The following is a 22343-nucleotide window of genomic DNA, read 5'->3' on the forward strand; positions in this document are numbered from 1 at the left end:
AGCGCACACTCCGGTGCAGAGTGAAAATCTCATTCTGGAAACATCCCCCAGGTTGTGGCTAAGCCATGTCTCCGCAATATCCTTTCTTTCTGGAGTGCTAGTTCTGCAAGGTTCGCAGGAGAGCTTCTGCAAAGTTTGGAAGGTAGGAGACGACGTACTGGCAGAAGTAAAGCTGTGAGGACGGGGCGTGAGTCGTGCTTGGGTAGCTCAGTTGGTAGAGCACTTGCCCGCGAAAGGCGAAGGTCCTGAGTTCGAGTCTCGGTCCGGCACACAGTTTGAATCTGCCAGGAAGTTTCATATCAGCACACACTCCGCTGCAGAGTGAAAATCTTATTCTGGTACTTTATAGCGTATCTGAAACAGCAAGGGGCGTTCCACGAGACCAACAGCTCCCTTACTTTCGAGATTCACATTTTGCTTGTCTATGCATCCACGTGGCACTTTCATGTGGGTAAAAACTGATCGGGGTGTGAAACCGCATCAACAGGCAATAAGTGAAACGAAATGAACTTCTTAAAGTACGTGTACAGCCTGAACAACAATACACTAAAGCGTCCCAAAAATATCTCCACCGATGGAAATCTGATGGTTTACATGAAATAACAGCCCATCTCACGTAAGATTTGATCAGAATCAGCAGCACGATAACTTGTATTGCTGCCCATCGCAAGACGCTTGGGGGTCTGACGAGGTTCCTTATTAAATTTTGACAAGTTCTCAATTTCCAACAGCTGTATGGTGACAACAGAAAAGTCTAAGCCATGACCTTTCCTGTTCCACCCAGTCACCCCTCTCTCCCTCAGTGAATATGTGTATGTGTGTGTGTGTGTGAGAGAGAGAGAGAGAGAGAGAGAGAGAGAGAGAGAGTGATATCATTTAACTGTTCTCCGTGGCAGATTCCATTATACACGCGGCCGGAACCTTGACATACTGCAGCGGGCAGCCGATGAGTCAGGTATTACGCAGAAGGGGTCTGCCACCTGTTCCCCATTCAGGACTGCCGCAATACGTATAGCGTTACACAGATCGTTTTAACCTATTATACAATACGCGATATGATCTGTCGAATTCACGGCCCCCACGATTTCACTCTCTGGTCGGCGAGTGGAAGCAGAATTACATTCACTTGTTTCGAATGTCACATCGGAACTTGCGCTGCTTCTTTAATGACCTCGTCTTCTATGGCATGTAGAACCCTCATCTTTCTTTCCTCTTTGTTTCCCTGTTCTAGATATTATCGACAGAAAAAGTGAAGGTCTTTACGCACATGCCGCAAGATTCCTACACGAAAGTACAACTCGATGTATCGACTTGACAGAAAATCCTAGGAAGTTCTGGTCTTACGTTAAATCAGCAAGTGGCTCGAAACAGCATATCCAGACACTCCGGGATGGTGACGGTGTTGAAACAGAGGACGACACGCGTAAAGCTGAAATACTAAGCACCTTTTTCTAAAGCTGTTTCACAGAGGAAGACCGCACTGCAGTTCCTTCTCTAAATCCTCGCACAAACGAAAAAATGGCTGACATCGAAATAAGTATCCAAGGAATAGAAAAGCAACTGGAATCACTCAACAGATGAAAGTCCTCTGGACCTGACGGGATACCAATTTGATTCTACACAGAGTACGTGAAAGAACTTGCCCCCCTTCTAACAGCCGTGTACCGCAAGTCTCTAGAGGAACGGAAGGTTCCAAATGATTGGGAAAGAGCACAGGTAGTCCCAGTCTTCAAGAAGGGTCGTCGAAGATGCGCAAAACTATAGACCTATATCTCTGACGTCGATCTGTTGTAGAATTTTAGAACATGTTTTTTGCTCGCGTATCATGTAGTTTTTGGAAACCCACAATATACTCTGTGGGAATCAACATGGATTCCGGAAACAGCGATCGTGTGAGACCCAACTCGCTTTATTTGTTCATGACACCCAGAAAATCTTAGATACAGGGTCCAAGGTATGTGCTATTTTCCTTGACTTCCGGAAGGCGTTCGATACAGTTCTGCGCTGTCGCCTGATAAACAAAGTAAGAGCCTACGGAATATCAGACCAGCTGTGTGGCTGGATTGAAGAGTTTTTAGCAAACAGAACACAGCATGTTGTTCTCAATAGAGAGATGTCTACAGACGTTAAAGTAACCTCTGGCGTGCCACAGGAGAGTGTTATGGGACCATTGCTGTTCACAATATATATAAATGACCTAGTAGATAGTGTCGGAAGTTCCATGCGACTTTTCGCGGATGATGCTGTAGTATACAGAGAAGTTGTAGCATTAGAAAATTGTAGCGAAATACAGGAAGATCTGCAGCGGATAGGCACTTGGTGCAGGGAGTGGCAACTGACCCTTAACATAGACAAATGTAATGTATTGCGAATACATAGAAAGAAGAATCCTTTATTGGATGATTATTTGATAGCGGAACAAACACTGGTAGCAGTTACTTCTTTAAAATATCTGGGAGTTTGCGTGCGGAACGATTTGAAGTGGAATGATCATATAAAATTAATTGTTGGTAAGGCGGGTACCAAGTTGTGATTCATTGGGAGAGTCCTTAGAAAATGTAGTACATCAACAAAGGAGTTGGCTTGCAAAACACTCGTTCGACCTATACTTGAGTATTGCTCAACAGTGTGGGATCCGTACCAGGTCGGGTTGACGTAAGAGATAGAGAAGATCCAAAGAAGTGTGGCGCGTTTCGTCACAGGGTTATTTAGTGAGCTTGATAGCGTTACGGAGATGTTTAGCAGGCTCAAGTGGCAGACTCTGCAAGACAGGTGCTCTGCATCGCGGTGTAGCTTGCTGTCCAGGTTTCGAGAGGGTACGTTTCTGGATGAGGTATCGAATATATTGCTTCCCCCTACTTATACCTCCCGAGGAGATCACGAATGTAAAATTAGATTCGAGCGCTCATGGAGGCATTCCGGCAGTCGTTCTTCCCGCGAACCATACGCGACTGGAACAGAAAAGGGAGGTAATGACAGTAGCACGTGCCCTCTGTCACACACCGTTGGGTGGCTTGCGGAGTATAAATGTAGATGTAGATGTAGATGTAGAAGAAAAGTAACTTTAGGCTAGTCGAGGGTGGTGTTGGTGCCCTTGTTGACCATGTTGTATAAAAACTACTTGATAGGCCATTTTAATAGTGACCAACAACTTTTCACAGATGATGTAGGGTGTAACAAAAAGGTGTGACCAAACTTTCGGGAAACATCCCTTACATATAGACGAAGAAAACACGCCGGTCAAAATAAACGTTGCATATTACATTATTGTTAATACTGCACGTAATAGGAACCAAAACTGATATTGTTCTGTTAGGTAAAGCCATAAGAAAACAAAAATAGAGAAACACATTTATACTTGAAAACAAACAAACAAAAAAAAAGCCTTACAAAGATACCACTGCAAACACTATAGTTTCTACTCGCTGTCACTGTTTATGAACCAACTGACCCTCCTCGTAATTGAAGGCATATTCCTTACCAAACTGTCCAGATAAGCCTGTGGGATACTGTCCCATTCCCCCACAGCGGCCCATATGGTGCCCTATAAGGTCTCCAGTGGCTCAGGATGATTACAAACCACTCTTTTTACCATGGCCCCTGCATTCTCAGTATTGATGAGATCTGGATAATATGGAGGTCATTCCATCCTACTGATTGTATGCTCCACTAGGACGGTGTTCACAAGATGGCGCCGTGCATAGTCGTCCATCAGCGTGAATCCCGCTCCAATATGATCACCAAATGGAGCCACAATGCGTACAACGATATCATCCAGATACTTCGCACCACTCAACATCCCGTGTATTGGCACAAGGAGTGTCCCGCGCCCACACACGATTCCATCCGAAAACATGCCTGAACCGCCTTCAAAAGGTTGGCGATCTACTATACAGTAAGGGTGTAAACATTGTCCTCGTTACCTCCTCACACGAATATCAGTATTGTCAGTGTGGGGACCGTGACGTGTCTCATCAGAAATACCGCTGTGTCCGACTGCTGCCTTATCCACAAAGAGTGGTTTCGTGTTCTTATGCCGCTACCCCCCCCCCCTCACCCCCCCCCCCCCTCAGGAACCGATTTAGAGAAGGAGCTTTGACAGGTCTTCTGGCACATAATTCGTTCTAAATGGTTCTAATGGTTCAAAGCACTATGGGACTTAACATCTGAAGTCATCACTCCCCTAGACTTAGAACTACTTAAACCTAACCAACCTAAGAACATCACACACACCCATGCCCGAGGCAGGATTCGAACCTGCGACCGTAGCAGCCGCGTGGTTCCAGACTGTAGCGCGTAGAACCGCTCGGTCACAACGGCCGGCAATTCGTGCTTCGTATGGTTGGTACTGATACCTGCGCTCCTGTAGCTGTTTGGAACTGCCTCCGTAGATGTGTAGTATTGTGCTGAGGGTTTCTTCTTGCTGTTACACGCAGAAGTCGGTCTTGCACACTTCTTCTTTTTCTTCCGCGGCAACTTCTGTGACGGTGCTCAACTGATCCTGTCGCTAGGAACTCGTTCCAGAATGTAGAACCGACTCATTGCGACATTCGCTGCGACGTCCACCTGTATTTAGTGTATAGTGACTTCATTAGAGTCACTATACGAGCCTCTGATCGTACGCTATTGTAGTCCGAACCGTCCTGAAGCAACACGACACTCGTAATGACAAAGCGCCAGCAGTGCAATGTTTACAAATGACACGGTCGCCATCGACTTCTCATACTGCCCCTCACGTAGTACAAAGATGGACTGTTTCCGCTAGAATTACGTCACAAACATACCAATGTATTGATATCATAACGTATTTCCGGCTCACAACATTCAGTATTAAAGTTTCCGCAATGTGCAACATTTATTTTGACCACTGTATGTTACATGTACAAAGGTCCGAAAATGTTTTATTTCCATATGTGAGTTCATATTCTACTTCAGTTAATGGAAACACAAGAAAAAGAACGTATCAGCAAAGCATGATACACTTCCTTAAATTATATATTCAAATGCCCTTCACTAGCAAGGATACAGGCATGAACCCGCCGTCGCATTGAATCCCGGATGAGCTGATGTATCGCTGGAAAAGAGCGTATTGTTTCTCAGCCTTCCAGAATACGACACAAGGCCTTTGTACATCCTGTATCGCAGTTCAGTATACAAGAGTGGTTCAAATGGCTCTGAGCACTATGGGACTTAACATCTTAGGTCATCAGTCCCCTAGAACTTAGAACTACTTAAACCTAACTAACCTAAGGACATCACACACATCCGTGCCCGAGGCAGAATTCGAAGCTGCGACGGTAGCGGTCGCACGGTTCGAGAGTGACGCGCCTAAAACCGCTCGGCGACAACGGCCGGCTTTTTCTAAACGCTTGGCCATATGAAACTCCCAATTCTCTCTCTTTCATTTGTGGTCAAGTTCTGGATTTACCTTAAATCTGGACGAAATCGGTTGTGACGAGTAGGCGTGGCTCCCTCGTAAGTGGGGATATTGATTGAATAGAAAGAACGGTCACAAGGTTGCCCGACCCATGGGAGAGCACCACGGAGATGCTGAAAAACTTGAACTAACAGACCGAGCGAGGTGGCGCAGTGGTTAGCACACTGGACTCGCATTCGGGAGGGCGACGGTTCAATCCCGTCACCGGCCATCCTGATTTAGGTTTTCCGTGATTTCCCTAAATCGCTTCAGGCAAATGTCGGGATGGTTCCTTTGAAAGGGCACGGCCGATTTCCTTCCCCATCCTTCCCTCACCCGAGCTTGCGCTCCGTCTCTAATGACCTCGTTGTCGACGGGACGTTAAACACTAATCTCCTTCTCCTCCTCCTTGAACTAACAGGCGCCTGACGATAGACCCCAGCTATCCCGCGTACGCCTCCTTGAAAAGTTTCGAGAAACACCACAGGAGAATCTAGGGAAGTATTACAACCACTTACTTAACGCTTCCGTAGGGACCGCAAAGGCAAGATTACTTCAGCTGCAGCGGGAACAGTGGCATTTTAGCAGCCGTTCTTCCCGCGCTCGAAACGCAGATGGATCAGAAAGAAGCCGTAATAAGTGCTAGGATGGAAAGTACCCTCTGCCGTGCACCCCACAGTGGTTTGGATAGCAGAGATGTAGATGATTCGCAGTACCAATGGTGATCCTCACTATGTAAAGTTACTTTATTAGACGAAGGGGACTGACGGAGTGAGAGCTCAACAGAAAGAAGAGATAGTCATGCAACAACCTTGACCACACGCGTCTATCGACCACGGCGCGGTGGTATAACACCTGTTTTCTGCAAACAAGTGCTACATATTGGGTTCCGAGTGCATCAGAGTATTGCAGTATTCGCGTGTTTGGTAAGGGGTGCCTGCATATGCGAGTCACACCCCGCGGCGACTGGTAGTTCTGCAAAGCCTTGCACCGGACAGCTGACGCCGTTTGACCCAAATCGCGATCACATTGTACGGTAGTGGGTCGAGTGTGAGCGGGGCCCAGTGCCCACTGACTGACGACATGACCGAGTGACTGGTAGTGGGGGCTTCCTCCACTTGCATAACTCCGCAATTAACGGGCGTTAGAGATTATGCAAGGCGGCGGCGCCGGCCGGCTCCATGCTCGCGGGCGCCCGGACAACAAGGCCGCCGCGGGCCGCGACAAAGGGGTACCTGTCGCGCCAGCACAGCGGATCAGTAGGCAGCGCCCCGCGGCCGGAGAAATCGACCCGTGCCTCGCATAGATCAACGACCAAAGATTGGCGCTTTGTTGGCTTTGCTCTGTTCCCCGAGAGCGTATTCAATTAACTGCTTTGCAAATGTCAATACTTGCACCAGCTCTCGTGGTCGAGAAGGAGTGAACCTGCAAAAAAGCAAAGCAAGCGCTGTTTTTTACGCCACTTTCGACCTCGTTCGGACTCCGTCAGCCCGATGTTTTCTACCGCGTACAGGACAACACTCGTCGCATTCGAGAAATGCCGATCTCGATTTACGTTTTCCCTAAATAACTTCAAATCCAGTTCCTTACCTAAGTGGTCAGCGTGTCTGCTACGTGGAGAGCCCAGGCTCCATTCCCGATACTCCTTGTTAGGAGTAATGTTAACTGAGGAGCTACTGAATGAGTAGAAGCGGCTAAAAGTTCTGGAAAGCTGACGACGGCCACCATGCCTCTCGATACTGCATTCGAATGACGCATTGCCAGAGGACCATACGGCGGCCGGTCGGTACTGAATGGTACGGGAGGACAAATAGATGGAGCTTCAGCTGTAGCAAAATAATTTCAGGCGAATGACTGGATGTTTTCTTCAAGAAGACTGTAGCAAAATCCTTCACAAGTCCTCCAACACACGTAGTAACGACCAACGGGTCATCAAAATGTAATCTGCTTTCCCTCCTGCTTTCCTCACAACGTGTTAGCCCAAAATTGTAATATACTGCCAATAATTATCGGGAAAAGCTTGTAAATTGTAATCCGGAACTATTAATCCTTCAGAATGGGACAGATCTGTCCTTGGAGGCCACTTTGGGCTGTATGCCAAAGGGAACACTTTCTACCAACGTGTGGTAGATGGCAGTACAGTGGGTATTGTCTACCACGCCTCCTACGACGCAGCGACAGTTCTTTTAGTCGTCTTGCGGCGATTTTATCCGGCTATTAACAGCATTTGTAACTCACGTCACGGATGGTCAACTGGCTTGAGATAAGAGCGCTTAGTAGGATATACGGTGACGTTAACTGCTGTTACCTCAAACGTCTCCTTTATGCGTTTTTTTTAATGTTCTATTATACTGGGAATTACAAAGGACTCCTTTCCATAATTTTAAAGCTAATATTGTGACTGGCATCGATATACTGAATTACATAACTTATTTTAACTCTGCAATGGTTTCAGTTGGCTTCAGGTGAAAGCCAGCGCAATCCCCTTCTCTACGGTGTTCTTATGCAGTTGAAATAATCTTTTCTCGATGAGTTCCATGAGCCAGCAAACGACGAGATACGAAGCAATTACTCAGGGTGATTCAGCTGCGCCTGCTACTGGGTTTTATGCAAGCTGCAACGCCTTCAAAAACCATGCACTATATTTTTATATTCCCTCGCGCAAATTGTTAGTCCTAGAGAAAAAATGAACAGGATCTATTTGTTTGAAATTTAATGTGGTTAAATTTTGTACTGGGACACGTTTTCGATGAAGCCCATGGTTTTCGAGTTTTCCAAGAAAAAAACCCACTTAAAGCTCATTTTTGTATGTTTTTCTTCAATAATTCGAAAACTATAACCTCTTGCAAAAATGTATCCCAGCACAAAATTTAATTACGTTAAATTTCCTACAAAAAGGCCCTGTTCACGTTCTCTGAAGGACTAATACAGGGTGTACATAATGTCTCGGAACACTTTCAATTATTTATTGCACAAGAACCAAACGTTGTACAGATTTCATGCACACCGTCTTCAGGCCACAAGTGGCCCATCGGGACCATCCGACCGCCGTGTCATCCTGAGCTGAGGATACAAATTGGAGGGGCGTGTTGTCAGCACACCGCTCTCCCGGTCGTTATGACGGTTTTCTTTGACCGGAGCCGCTACTGTTCGGTCGAGTAGCTCCTCAATTGGCATCACGAGGCTGAGTGCACCCGAAAAATGGCAACAGCTCATGGCGGCCTGGATGGTCACCCATCCAAGTGCCGGCCACGCCCGACAGCGCTTAACTTCGGTGATCTCACGGGAACCGGTGTATCCGCTGCGGCAAGGCTGTTGCCTGTACAGATTTCATACGCATGTCATTTTGAACAGAAAACCTGAAAGTTTTTTTTTTCATGTATACCGCCGCAGTGTAGTTTGGTAATTTGCCGATAGCCAGCGCTACTGCCAAACATGGCCAGTTCAGGTTCTAGAGCACTTTGCTGAGAGCACTGTCACTGGATATTCCTACTTTTACATGTTGCAGCAATGACTGATGCCTCAAATGCAATGGCATTCTCAGTTCATCATTCAGCAGGACGGGGCTCCACCCCATTTTCATCGTGAAGTTCGTGGGTACCTGAACACGGAGGTGCCGCATCGGTGGATCGGCCCTGCTACAAAAGAGGACAGCAGTTTCATGAAATGGCCTCCCCGATCACCAGCTCTCACTCCGCGTGACTTTTTTCTGTGCGGACACATTACAGATCTGGTGTGTGTACCGCCTCCACCACGTGGTGTAACAGAGCTCCGGGAGAGAATACGGGAAGCGACTGCCACAGACGACGTTGCCATGCTGGGACGGGTATGGCTAGAATTCGATTACCGTATTGACGTCTACCGAGTCACTCGTGGTTCGCATATTGGATGTTTGTAAAAAAAATTCAGTGTTTCTCTTCAAAATGCAGTTTGTATGATATCTTTACAATGTTTAGTTCTTGTGAAATTAATCATTGAAAGTGTTCCCGGACTTTATGCCGGCAGAGGAGGCCGAGCAGTTCTATGTGCTACAGTCTGGAACCGCGCGACCGCTACGGTCGTAGGTTCGAATCCTGCCTCGGGCATGAATGTGTGTGATGTCCTTAGGTTAGTTAGGTTTAAGTAGTTCTACGTTCTAGGGGACTGATGACCTTAGAAGTTGGTACCGTAGTGCTCAGAGCCATTTGAACCATTTCGGGACTTTATATACACCCAGTATTTTGCATGCAGCGAGCGAAGGAATACGAAATTCTTGTGTCCTGTATTTGAAGGTGTTGCGGATTGCATAAAAACCACCAGCAGGGGCAGAAGAATCACCTTCTATAAAAGATCTTGATGGCTTTCAAGACATACAAGGTGAATCCAAATTTACTAGACAAAATTTTGGCGGTTGTTCAGGGATATTTCCGGAGAATTTTGGTGATCTCTGGTGTCTTGTTCCAGAGTAATAATGTGATAACGATTTATTCGGTTTGTTACCACAATTATCTTTGAACCTATGAACATACATTCAAAACAGTGGAAGAATCTGTAAGATGCGATTGCCAAAAAATACCACACATAACACTGGATATGGTCTCTCTTCGACGCCTTTGTAGGTATGGAAAAGTACTGTGAAGTGGCTATCGTCCATGGGGGGAGAGCTTGGTAGCATTGCTGTGCTATTCTTTCATCATATTCAGTGATCTCATAGAAGACGTGCATATCGACCAATTCTTCATCAATCGACCTATCCATAAAGCTGTATACCTCTGCTGACATACAACCCACACTGTTGTCAGCAGCGGCACCGTAATGGAATGGAACAAGCTTGTTTCCACACAAGACACAGCACATGCCGTCGACGTTGGAACTGTTGTACAAATAATTTCAGTGGAACAGAGATAAATGGCGGTAAGCAATAAAACAAAATGCAACTATTCAGTAACGAGACACCAGAAACCTCGAAATTGTTACATCAAAATAATCAGAACCTATCTCTCAAAAACTTTCGAAATACTGTCGGTGGAGTTCGAAATATTGTCGGTGGAGTTCGGAGTTACCCCGCGTTTGTGCGTACCTGCTGTGGAATTCCAGAAGCGACAAGGTAAGGCATGTGGCTTTAGACAGTTCGACAGCAACTGTTTACATAAGAAGCGTGGTACAACTTCCAAGGTTCTTCTTCTGAGGCCCTTTAGCGCTTGTTGTCAGACCCATCTCGTCGGAGGAAACAGTGAGAAAAATTAACTCGCAGGTCTTCTTCGCACCGAATGTACTTGACGCATTTCTGTCACGATGAAGTGAAAATGCATCTCGCAAGATCTTCATAAAGAAGCGGTCATAAGTCCAGAATATAGTAAAATTTACTTTGATTTCAAATAAAAACTGTGCTGTCATTAGGCAAGGCGGACCGTGTCAAGTCCTTCGTGGTTCTGGGATCGAGCAAAAATGGTTCAAATGGCTCTAAGCACTATGGGACTTAACATCTGAGGCAGTCCCCTAGACTTAGAACTACTTAAACCTAACTAACCTAATGACATTCCAGACATCCATGCCCGAGGCAGGATTCAAACCTCTGACCGTAGCAGAAGCGCGGTTCCGGACTGAAGCGCCTAGAACTGCTCGGCCACAGTGGCTGTCTAGGATCGAGCCTTCGAGTGTCAACTAATCATGCTGATTGCTAGTTCTCGGATGCTGTAACTTCCATTACTCTACGACACGTTTCCACAACGTGATAAATTACATGTTCCACTCATTGCGTCTCCAAAAACTATCTGCAGCTTCAGCTTTTTTTTTTTAATCTTATGGGACTGAACTGCTAAGGTCATCAGTCCCTAAGCTTACACACTACTTAACCTACATTATCCTAAGGACAAACACACACACCCATGCCCGAGCTTCAGCTTTCTTATATCTCTGTAATAACAACGGACACGAGTATCAGTAATAGACCGTTGGAAAAAATATCAAGATGAACTGGCTTCACATGGGGAACCAGTTAAGGATTTGCCTGGCACGCTGTTTGTAACCACTGTGACATTTTTAACAAATAAAAGCTGTTCTTGGAACAACACCAGGGTTATGAAAACTAAATACCTGTCTATTTTTATACACGATATTTCGACAGTAGTGGAATTGTGCGTACAGGTGTATTTTGTTTTCCAATGTTTCCAAATGGTGTTCGGTACCAACCAACAGCGTCAGCAATAGGGAAAAATGTGATCACGGCGATTTTAATAGAAAGTAGACAGCAAATAATTATCGAAAGCGGGTGGTCGTAATACATAAAATGAATATCGGGAGTGTGTGAGGAAAGTGTGATAGAGCCACTCATATTTTCATTGGAGGTAGGCGCCGTGTTCACGGGTTTTCCCATAACGATTAAAATGTTCCCGTGGTAGTGCGTTCCGTTCCTCCAAAGGCACGAATGGCACATTCTGGGTGGCCGTTGGTGCCCGTGGCCGTGCTACGATACGCTCCCTCCACATATCCCACAGGTGCTCGATGGAATTTAAGCCCATTCGCCGATTATACCTCGTTCGCAGGGCTACTCCGCCTGCGCTGTTGGACGCGGTCACACATTATCATTCACAAAATGAAGTCAGGACCGAATGGACCCCTAAAAAACTGCACGTGGCGAAGGGGTGAAGTTTCACAGTGGCGTTGACCGGTGAAATTTGGAGGTCACCACGACCATGCGATATTATGCTTCCCCACACCATAAAACCTGGACCATCAAAACAATCATGTTCGAAATGTTCCTGGAAGCATCAAGTGTTCCCTCGTCTTCGATGTCTCAGAGAGGAAGGGCGCGTGACAGTGCCGCAGTGTGAGTTCTAGTACTCATTTTAGCCCGTTTCCATATGATCGTCAATAAGCAAACACGGTCGTCCATTACAAACGCATTCAGTCATAATTGAAGACTCAATATCCTCACATGTTGCGAAGAAAAGATGCAAATGTGAGTGGTAATCAATCCAAATAGACAGCTCGTCCAACCTTACCAGACTTTCAAAGCCAGTACCTTGTACTGGACGTGAATATTGCACAGAATCGAAAATAAAATCGGGTTTGTCGCAATAAAGCGTAATAGGGTCTGAATATACATAAACGATCTATTATATAAGATTGGCAAAACTATAAGAATGTTTGCTGATGCTATCGTGAACAGAAGAGTAGCGTCGTTGGACGACAGAAAACTGCGGGAGGACTTGGACAAAAGTTTCACTTGCTGTGACAAATGGCTCCTACGAGCACAGGGTGCCCTCCGAAGGAGTCCCTGATTTCAAGATTAAATACCTCGAAAACTAAGATCGCCCCGGTGAAACAAACGCTATGTGTGTTGTGGGAGCTGTATGAATTTATACAGAAGTTTCGAAATAGTTCGAAAAGCTGCTAACAGATGGCACTGTAATCGCTATACATAGTGCCTATAACTAGTGTGCCGCAGCTCGGAGTGACCATTTCTACTATTGAAATTTGAAAAGAGGATAGCGGGCCGAAGGAATACCTTGAAACAATGTATTCCGTTGAACAACGTGTTAGGTTGGAACACACAGTCCTACGGTAACAAGGCGCAGTTTTCAAACAGACTCAATTTTTCCAGAAGTACCCGATGAAAAAACAGTTCACAATCCCTTCACTAAATTGCATCGGACAGGCAGCGTGGCTGATAATCTGGGGGAGAAATAAATGGTTCAAATGGCTCTGAGCACTATAGGACTTAACTACTGTGGTCATCAGTCCCCTAGAACTTAGAACTACTTAAACCTAACTAACCTAAGGACATCACACACATCCATGCCCGAGGCAGGATTCGAACCTGAGACCGTAGCAGTCGCGCGGTTCCGGACTGCGCGCCTAGAACCGCTAGACTACCGCGGCCGGCCAATCTGGGGGAGAATGATAGCCACAAATGAACAGTAGTTACTCCTGAAACTGTCGCCACGGTTTCTGGACTTATTCAACAAAATCCAAGGAGACCTGTCCGAAGAATTGGACCTGAAACTGGTCCTGCAAATGTTTCCGTTGCAAGTCCAAAGCCACCAGGTCACACCTCTACGAGCTGCGCGACAGAGGACTGACTTTGCGAATCAGATGCTCACGTTATTGAATATGAAGGATTTGATGATGGGTGCATCTGGTTCACAGGTGAAACACTGGCCCATCTGAATGAAGTCATGAATACATTGGTTGTTCTGGGGTTCCGAAAATCGCCACTCGTGTGAAGTTAAACCATTGTATTGTCCCATAAGCTACTGTCTGGGCTACAGTATGCAGTTGAGGCATTATTGGCCCTTTTTTCTTGGGAGAAACGACCTCTAGTGAACGTTACGTTGCACTTTTGCAACAATTATCGCCACGCAGCTAGCGTTGGAGCATCGACCAGTCACCGAGTGGTTCATGCAAGATGGGGCCAGACCACAATACACCGAACAGGTGTTTCGCTTTCTGGATGAGTACTTGGGGAATAGAGCCATTGTGTCGGATTACCGCAAATTCACTGGGCAGGGATGGAATGACCTCCATATTCACCCGATCTGACTCCTTGTGACTACTTTTTGTAGTGCACATTGAAGGAACTGTTTACCAGTACCTTCCCACCACGCTGAAAAAAATATGTGTGAAATCTTATGGGAGTTAACTGCTAAGCTTACACACTACTTACCCTAAATTATCCTAAGGACAAACAGACACACCCATGCCCGAGGGAGGACTCGAACCTCCGCCGGGACCAGCCGCACAATCCATGGCTGCAGCGCCTGAGACCGCTCGGCTAATCCCGCGCGGCCACCACGCTGACAATCTTGAATCGGTGGTCTGTGCGACATCTCAATCCATTTGCGTTGTGACAGTACAGGTTGTGGCGGTAAAATTGATTGTTCATTTGGCCCTCCTCTGTACTGCGAGTGGTGGACATTTCGAAAAGTCTGAGATATTATTGCGCAAAGACCGCATGTAAAGGGGGAGTACAATAACGTAAGGGCTGACGCTGTGCGAGCTGTACAGCGTACAGCGCCATCTGTTAGCAGCTTTTCGAACTATTTCGAAACTACTGTATAAAATTCTTACAGCTCTCACAGTAAAAATACCTTTTGTTGCACTCGTCTGTCGATCTTAGTTTCCCAGATATTTAATTGCAAAATTAAGAGCTCCTTCGCTGGACACCCTACATCTCTGAATGAGGGTTAACGTTATGTTTCCTATAGAAGAAAGAGAAATAATCCGACAGTAACTGATTACAAGACTAGTGTTCAACATTTTGAGCTTGTTACTTCGTATAAGTTTTTAAAGGTAACATCAAAAAGCGGTATGAAATAAGACGATCACGTAAAGATAAGTATTAGGGATGGGTATGAAATATATTACCTGATGTTCTGCAATACCTTAGGCGATCCCCAGGTAACATTAGCCGAAAGCCGCTTGGTGCGCTGTCAAGCACCAACGCAAAATTCAGTTAACAAATGAAAGATATATGTTGGAAGGGTTCTAAGAAAGAGCTGTGCACCTGTAATGGAAATCGAACACAAGACCCTATAATATTGTTCCACTATTCGGAGTCCTTATCAAGCAAGCATGAAAAAAGACATCTAAGTAATTCAGAGACGCTATCAGGTTCGTAGCAGGCCGGCATAGGCCATACGAAAGGGCAACAGAAATGATAATCGAACTTCGGTGGGGATACCTTCGAAGAAAGACTGCGTGGTTCTTGTGAAATCGTTCTGGGTAATTTAGATAACTTGTATTCGAATATGCGTCTGCGATAATTATGCTGCTTCCACCATGTATCTCACGCAGGAATAATGAAAATAAGAGAGATTAGGGCAAGTACAGGGGCACACAGAAAGTCATCTTTCCCTCAGTCGATACTATTGGTGCGATACACTCTTTGCCAGTCACTGTACAGTGGATTGTGGGCTAGACAGGATGTTAACTAATGTATGGCAAACCTCTGCAGAATTGAGAGAGGGCTTCAAAGAGAAGCAATGCAGTTAGTACATGCAAAGTGTCAATTTTTTTATTGTGTTAGTTACAGGCACTTTTTGTGATTACATGTTTGCTTCGTTTCTGTCTTTTCGTTTTCAAATTTCCAACTTGGTTCTATAGCTATTTTTTTCTCCGAATGTTGTTTTCTGAAGGCTAAATGAAAGGCTCGAGTTGTATACCACCATGGATTATTTTACTCGCTCATTTATTCCAAAGTCTGCTGCATGTGCTGAAATTCTTCTTGAACATGCTGGCGAAGAACATCAACATTCGCAAAAGTTCAATTAAAAATTCACTGTATGATGCTCCAGTCAGTGTGATCCATATGAAAGGTTCAGCTAATCTATCTCCAACTTTTCCAAACCATACATCAGTGCTAAACTGTGGTTGATGTCTTCTTTTCAAACCTACAAAATGTTTCTGATCTGCACATACATGAGAGTTGTTAAAATTCTGCACAGCATTCCTGCTTCATCAGTGAACAGTATGTTAGATAGAAAGTGTTGGTGCTCGCCACAGATCACCAGCAACCAACCACAAAAGTGTTTTCCGGACTAAAATTTGTTTCAGTGAGACCTTGCACTCTCTGAAGAAGGTACGGATAAAAGAGTTGCTCTCTTAACGCTTTCCATACTGTCACATGACTCACATTGTGTTTCTGCTGTTTCTCTGATTCTACTACCATACTGCCCTGAATATGATGATAAACTCGATTTTCTGAATCAAGTGTTCTAACAGCTTTTGGTCTACCACAATGTAACGACCTTTTTTTCAAAAACAGCCTGTCTGCACAAGAAGTTCATATCTTCTTTGAGAGGTCTTATTGTTCTATTAGGCAATTTTTCATCATACTGACGTCTGGCTTCAAACGCATTGCAGATGCGTGTGCTGATTAGAACACAGTTTAGCCAGAAATACAGAGTACACTATTCGTGTTGTGTCTAGACAAGACAGCCTAGACACAATGAGAGGAAGCCGAAAGGCACGCGCTTAAACTCACGCAGGCTGGCGTGAGGTCTGAAACAGGATACGTAATGAATGCTATAAAGAAAAGTACGTAGCTGCTGGAATACTTCACTTTAATCCACAATTGGTGAACATTGGTCTTGTTGATACATGCTTCATATAAAATATCAATTGAATACGGCGCCTTGCTAGGTCGTAGCAATTGACTTAGCTGAAGGCTATGCTAACTATCTTCTCGGCAAATGAGAGAGTCTTCGTCAGTGTAGCATCGCTAGCAAAGTCGGCTGTACAACTGGGCGAGTGCTAGTACGTCTCTCTAGACCTGCCGTGTGGTGGCGCTCGGTCTGCGATCACTGACAGTGGCGACACGCGGGTCCGACGTATACTACCGGACCGCGGCCGATTTAAAAGGCTACCACCTAGCAAGTGTGGCGTCTGGCGGTGACACCACAATTCGAATAAGAATTCAGCCGAGCAGGCGTCACGCCCACGACTGGAAGTCAAACATAACACGTCGCTTTCGAGCTGTTCGCTTGTTCGATTGCGTACCTCTCCGAAGTGGCCGATTCGGTTCCTGATAGAGGACGAATGTTCAGTACACGCTAAACACAATTCCAATAAGAACTGTAAGGTAAGCTTAGGCTATTGATTCTGTTCTCAACACTAAACGCATCCGCTTGTTTATTAGTACTATAGCAAATAAGATAAACATAATAAGGCTTGGATGATATTCATATCGGGTCTCCAGCTGGAACATGACGTCGCCTTGACACAGTATTTTGGTGGTTCATTTGGCAGCCATCTTCAGGTGAGTAAGCCGTCGAACAATCTTGAAGGAAACCGGCTTTGACTTAAAAATTCCCAAATCAAGCAACGTTTGGAAAGAAAAAATACGTGTAAAACCAAACTCGAATTTTGAAAGTAGAAAGACAGAAAAGAAGCAAACATGTAACAACAAAAATGTCTGTAATTAAGAAAATAAAAAAAAATATTGGCGAATCTTATATATGAACTTCTTTGCTTTTTTTTGTAATTCCTTATTCATTCTTCAGAGGTTCCTATACATTAGTTAACAAGTTATATGTTGCTATAGATACAATATGGGCGAAGTGTGTGTCTGCGACAGGTGTGTTGTCTACCGTTAGTTGACGCGACAAGGTTTCGGCATGACGACCTCGGGAATGCTGTACGTTGGTGGTGGTGTGTCGAAAGAGCATTAGGATCCGTGCGACAGGGACGAAGCGCCATTCAGCAGGTGTCGGCGGCGCGAGCGCCAGCGCGGGTTCGCTTCCCGCCTGCGGGGACAGCGGGACGCAAGGTGCCGAGGTCGTTAAGCCTTGCCGCACACCCATTGCGCAGCGCTGCCTGGCACTCGCACGGTGAGGTCTGACGCACAGCCAGCGCAATACTATGTTGTGGGATTGCCCAGATCGTATGTGACGCGCAGTAATAGTTTAAAACACGGGTCCACAATAGATCGATACAATGTGAACTCAGTGTACAAAACACTAATCACTCATTCATGGGGCTCTGCACTAGCTGAAATCTTGACATTTTCAATTTTCATCTTTCAAGAATTGTCGGAATGCACAGATGGCTGTGTTATATGACGAGGGTATTGGAAATTTCGTACCAAATTATGACAGATATCTCGGGGACTATGCAGAACAGTAGTTGGAACGTGTAGCTAAATATTATATATTTGTTGATGTATCAATGTGGTATGTCCAACGTGTCTACAAGGAATGCTGTACTATTCGTAGCCATGAAATAGTATTCGTAAAAAGTGTCACATCTCGGCAGTGAGAATCGGTTTCAAACCCACCATTTATCGCTGCAGGTACATCTCAACCAGTTTCCGAGCGAACATTGCGAGGGTTACTTCACGCAAGATTATGGTGTCGAATACCTCACATAATGGCATTGCTCACAGTTGTACATAAGGCTGCAGGTCTTCAATGGGGCAAGCGACGCAGAAACTGGACAGAAGCAGAATAAAGGTATTTAGTGTGCTCCGACGAGTTGCAAATTTCGATCCTTTCAAACGACTCAAGGCGTCGGTTGCACGGATGGCAACTGAGGTGTTTACCCTGCAGTCTGTATATCTATAGCTACATACTCCGCAAAGCAACTAATGGTTCGTGTCGGAGGGTACTTCTGATACCACAAACTGATCTCCCCTACCCTGTTCCACTTATAAATGGCACGTGGGAAGAAGATTGGCGGCAAGCAATCATATTGGTTCATATTTCTCTAATTTTTTCGTCGTAGTCATTACGCGAGATGTATGTGGGAGAAATTAATCTGTTGCCCCACGCTTTCTGGAAAGAGCTCTCTCGGAATTTCAATAGCAAACCTCTCCGTGATGCATAGCCTCTCCGGTAACGTCTTCCACTGGAGTTTGTTGAGCATATCTGTAACGCTCTCGCCCCGCCTCAACGATCCCGTGACGAAACGCGTCCCTATTCGTTGGATCTTATCTCTTCTATCAAACCTTCCTTCGGAGGATCCCATATTGATCAATTTAAGGATCGATCGAACAAGCGCCTTATAATCTCTTTCTTCGTGGATGAGTTACATTCTATGAATCTCAGTCTGACATCTGCTTTTCCAACTATTGTTTTCTGTGGTCATTCGCTCTGGATAGTTACTCCTTGACATTTTACGTTAGATACTGTTAGCAGCAGTGTCTTCTTTTGCCTGTTTATTAACGTCCAGGATCAACAACGAGAAACTGCATCATTCATCAATCCTCGGCAGGTCATTGTGCAAATCGATACTGTCTTCTAGCATTGCTACGTTGTTATAGAGAACCGCATCATCCGCGAACAGTCTTAAACAGCCTCGGACGCTTTCTACTAGACCAGGCTGGAGGTGCTTCCGTGGTGTTTTTCTGGGGTTGCCATTCGTATCACGGATTTGCCGTGCTCATGAACATGAAGCAGGAGGTTTATTTCAGTATAATCGGTGACCAAGTTTTACCATTTTTTCTGCATAATTATGATGTGTATACTGTGGACATTCGCGTCTTTCAAGCCGTGCTGCGTGCATACGTCCGTAGTTGGAATAACACCCCCCTGTCGAAATTCGAGTGTCCTGCTAAACCAGCCGAACTTTATCCCATAGAAAATATGTGCGACCATTTGGAACATCATCTCCATAATTTGGTAGCTATACAGAATCTAACCACAACGAGTTACTTCAGATGGGTACGGCATACCTGAAGGAACTTGCAGAATTCCTTCCTCGCCGAAATGAAGCGATTATCAGGGCTAGAGGTTCACCCGCCGGGATGGCTGAGGGTGTTAAAACGCCGCTTCCAGGATGGGGAGGTGGGAACACCCCGAATCGAATGGGGTCGGTGTGTCAGCCAGTCTGAGTGTGAATTTCAGGTGAGTCTCATATCCCACTGCGTGAACACCGCATTGGTAACTAAGTCCCCCCTAGGTTACACGATACGTAAACATTTAGAAAACTTTCGCTCGCTTTCATCTGAATAACGCTACGCGCAGACAGTTGGAGTACACATATTTTATCCCAAAGGGTAACGGAGTGGCGACAGAAATGACATCCGGCCACATCTTAATTAACCATGCCAAATCCGACCCTTAACCATCCAGACCCTGCGCCGATGTGGGACAAAGGTACAAGAAAAAGACCAACTCTAGCGGGGATGGCGTTACACGGTAACAGTGTTATATCTCCTGGAGAAGACTGACTTTTGGTCCGATATGCTTATGATTCCTTGTGAACCTCGCGCCCCATAGAACGAGTAACATTACACTACTACTTGGGTGTACGATTCTCAGGTGTTCACATTTTTTGCATGGAGTCAGTCACCAACTATATTTAATTTATATATTGACGACCTGGTTATGAAGTGGAATGATGAAATACAGTTAGAAATTTAAAAGATTCAAGCGTACCATTAAATGCTCTTTTATATGCTGACGACCAAATAATTATACAGGAAATAGACGATAATTTACAGAGAGCATCATATAGATTGAGCCAAAACGCGATACATTTCAACCTAACTATATCAGTAAATAAGACAAAGATAATGGTTTTCAAAGGGAACAATCCAGTTATATCGAAAATAATAATAAATGACAAAATATTAGAATAATTATCCCACTTCAGTTATCTGAGATATATTAGATTTGACTATGAAAAAGACAACGAGAAGAAGGTTAAAAAATATCGAGCCATCTGCGGAACAGCTGGCAAAACTTTGGGAAGAAAAACAAGAAAGGGAACACGTAGATGAAATTCTATAAAATTGTTGTTGAACCTACTCTTATATGGTTCCGAATCACGGATAGCAAAGAAGAAAAAGAAGAACCACGTATACAGGCAGTAGTTCGTGGGATACGTAAGTGGATGTAATAAATTGGATAAAGTAAGGAATGAAACAGATCAGATTTAGAGAATCTTTTCAATGAATCACAAGATAGGACAGAATGAAATGGATCATGTTGATAGAATGACTGAAAATAAATTGCCAAAAATGAATATATTACCACCCGACTGGGAAGAGAGAAGTACATAGACCTCGTAAAAGATGGATGGATGTCACAGGATGATGCTGTAATATACAGAGAAGTTGCAGCATTAGAAAATTGCAGCGAAATGCAGGAAGATCTGCAGCGGATAGGCACTTGGTGCAGGGTGTGGCAACTGACCCTTAACAAAGACAAATGTAATGTATTGCGAATACATAGAAAGAAGGATCCTTTATTGTATGATTATATGATAGCGGAACAAACACTGGTAGCAGTTACTTCTGTAAGATATCTGGGAGTATGCCTGCGGAACGATTTGAAGTGGAATGATCATATAAAATTAATTGTTGGTAAGGAGGGTGCCATGTTGAGATTCATTGGGAGAGTCCTTACAAAATGTAGTCAATCAACAAGGGAGGTGGCTTACAAAACACTCGTTCGACCTGTACTTGAGTATTGCTCATCAGTGTGGGATCCGTATCAGGTCGGGTTGACACAGGAGATAGAGAAGATCCAAAGAAGAGCGGCGCGTTTCGTCACAGGGTTATTTGGTAAGCGTGACAGCGTTACAGAGATGTTTAGCAAACTCAAATGGCAGACTCTGGAAGAGAGGCGCTCTGCATCGCGGTGTAGCTTGATGTCCAGGTTTCGAGAGGGTGCGTTTCTGGATGAGGTATCGAATACATTCCTTCCTCTACTTATACCTCCCGAGGAGATCACGAAAGTAAAATTAGAGAGATTCGAGCGCGCACAGATGCTTTCCGGCAGTCGTTCTTCCCGCGAATCATAAGCGAGTGGAACAGGAAAGGGAGATAATGACAGTGGCACGTAAAGTACCCTCCGCCACACGCCGTTGGGTGGCTTGCGGAGTAGTAAATGTAAATGTAAATGTAAATGAATGAGATTATGATGAATTTTTTTTTTCCTGAAGGTTGCCGTCCATACGATAAACACGGCACGCAGGGAGCCCACAGAAAAGTATGAGCGGGCGTTGTATAGACACGATGGGGCAGACAGGCGTAGCGTATGGGAGTCTTGGGGAAGCCCTTCTCCAATTGGACTCCCCAAGGACAAGCGCTGGCATGCGAAAGCGTCGTCTTAATGGAATGTGTAATTGCCGTTAGGTATTTCGGGCACGTCGGCTCACTTACGACACGCGGCGTGGCGGTCGGCGGCAGAAGTGCGCCTCGTGCCGCACCAGACACTGGTATGCCGCTGCGACGCCTCCGGCCGATAAGGAGTCCTAAACAACGGCGACGAGGCAACGCTGTGACACTGCTGTGCGGCGGGCCTCGTACAGTACGGGTTTCGCGGTTTAACTATGCTGTGTTGGGCGTCTGGCAGTTCAAACGATCCGTTATAAAGGAAAACTCAGGAGTTTTGCCCCAATTTAGCTCTCGTACCACTGTAAAAATGAGTGAAACAGATCTTAGTTTCAGTCACATCGACAAACAACTGAAAACGTTAAAACTGAACGAACCCCAGGGCCC

At 45.3% G+C, this 22343-nt stretch overlaps 1 protein-coding gene and 1 pseudogene across 1 annotated transcript in view; both read right to left on the reverse strand.

Annotated features, from left to right (window-relative positions):
• LOC124593970 (sodium-independent sulfate anion transporter-like) overlaps positions 1–22343 on the reverse strand; it is a 219875-nt gene that overhangs the window by 89563 nt on the left and 107969 nt on the right. The window lies entirely within an intron of this gene.
• On the reverse strand, positions 8619–8736 carry LOC124597544 (annotated as a pseudogene).

The sequence above is a fragment of the Schistocerca americana genome, chromosome 2, assembly GCF_021461395.2.
Source record: "Schistocerca americana isolate TAMUIC-IGC-003095 chromosome 2, iqSchAmer2.1, whole genome shotgun sequence".
Lineage (NCBI taxonomy): Eukaryota > Metazoa > Arthropoda > Insecta > Orthoptera > Acrididae > Schistocerca > Schistocerca americana.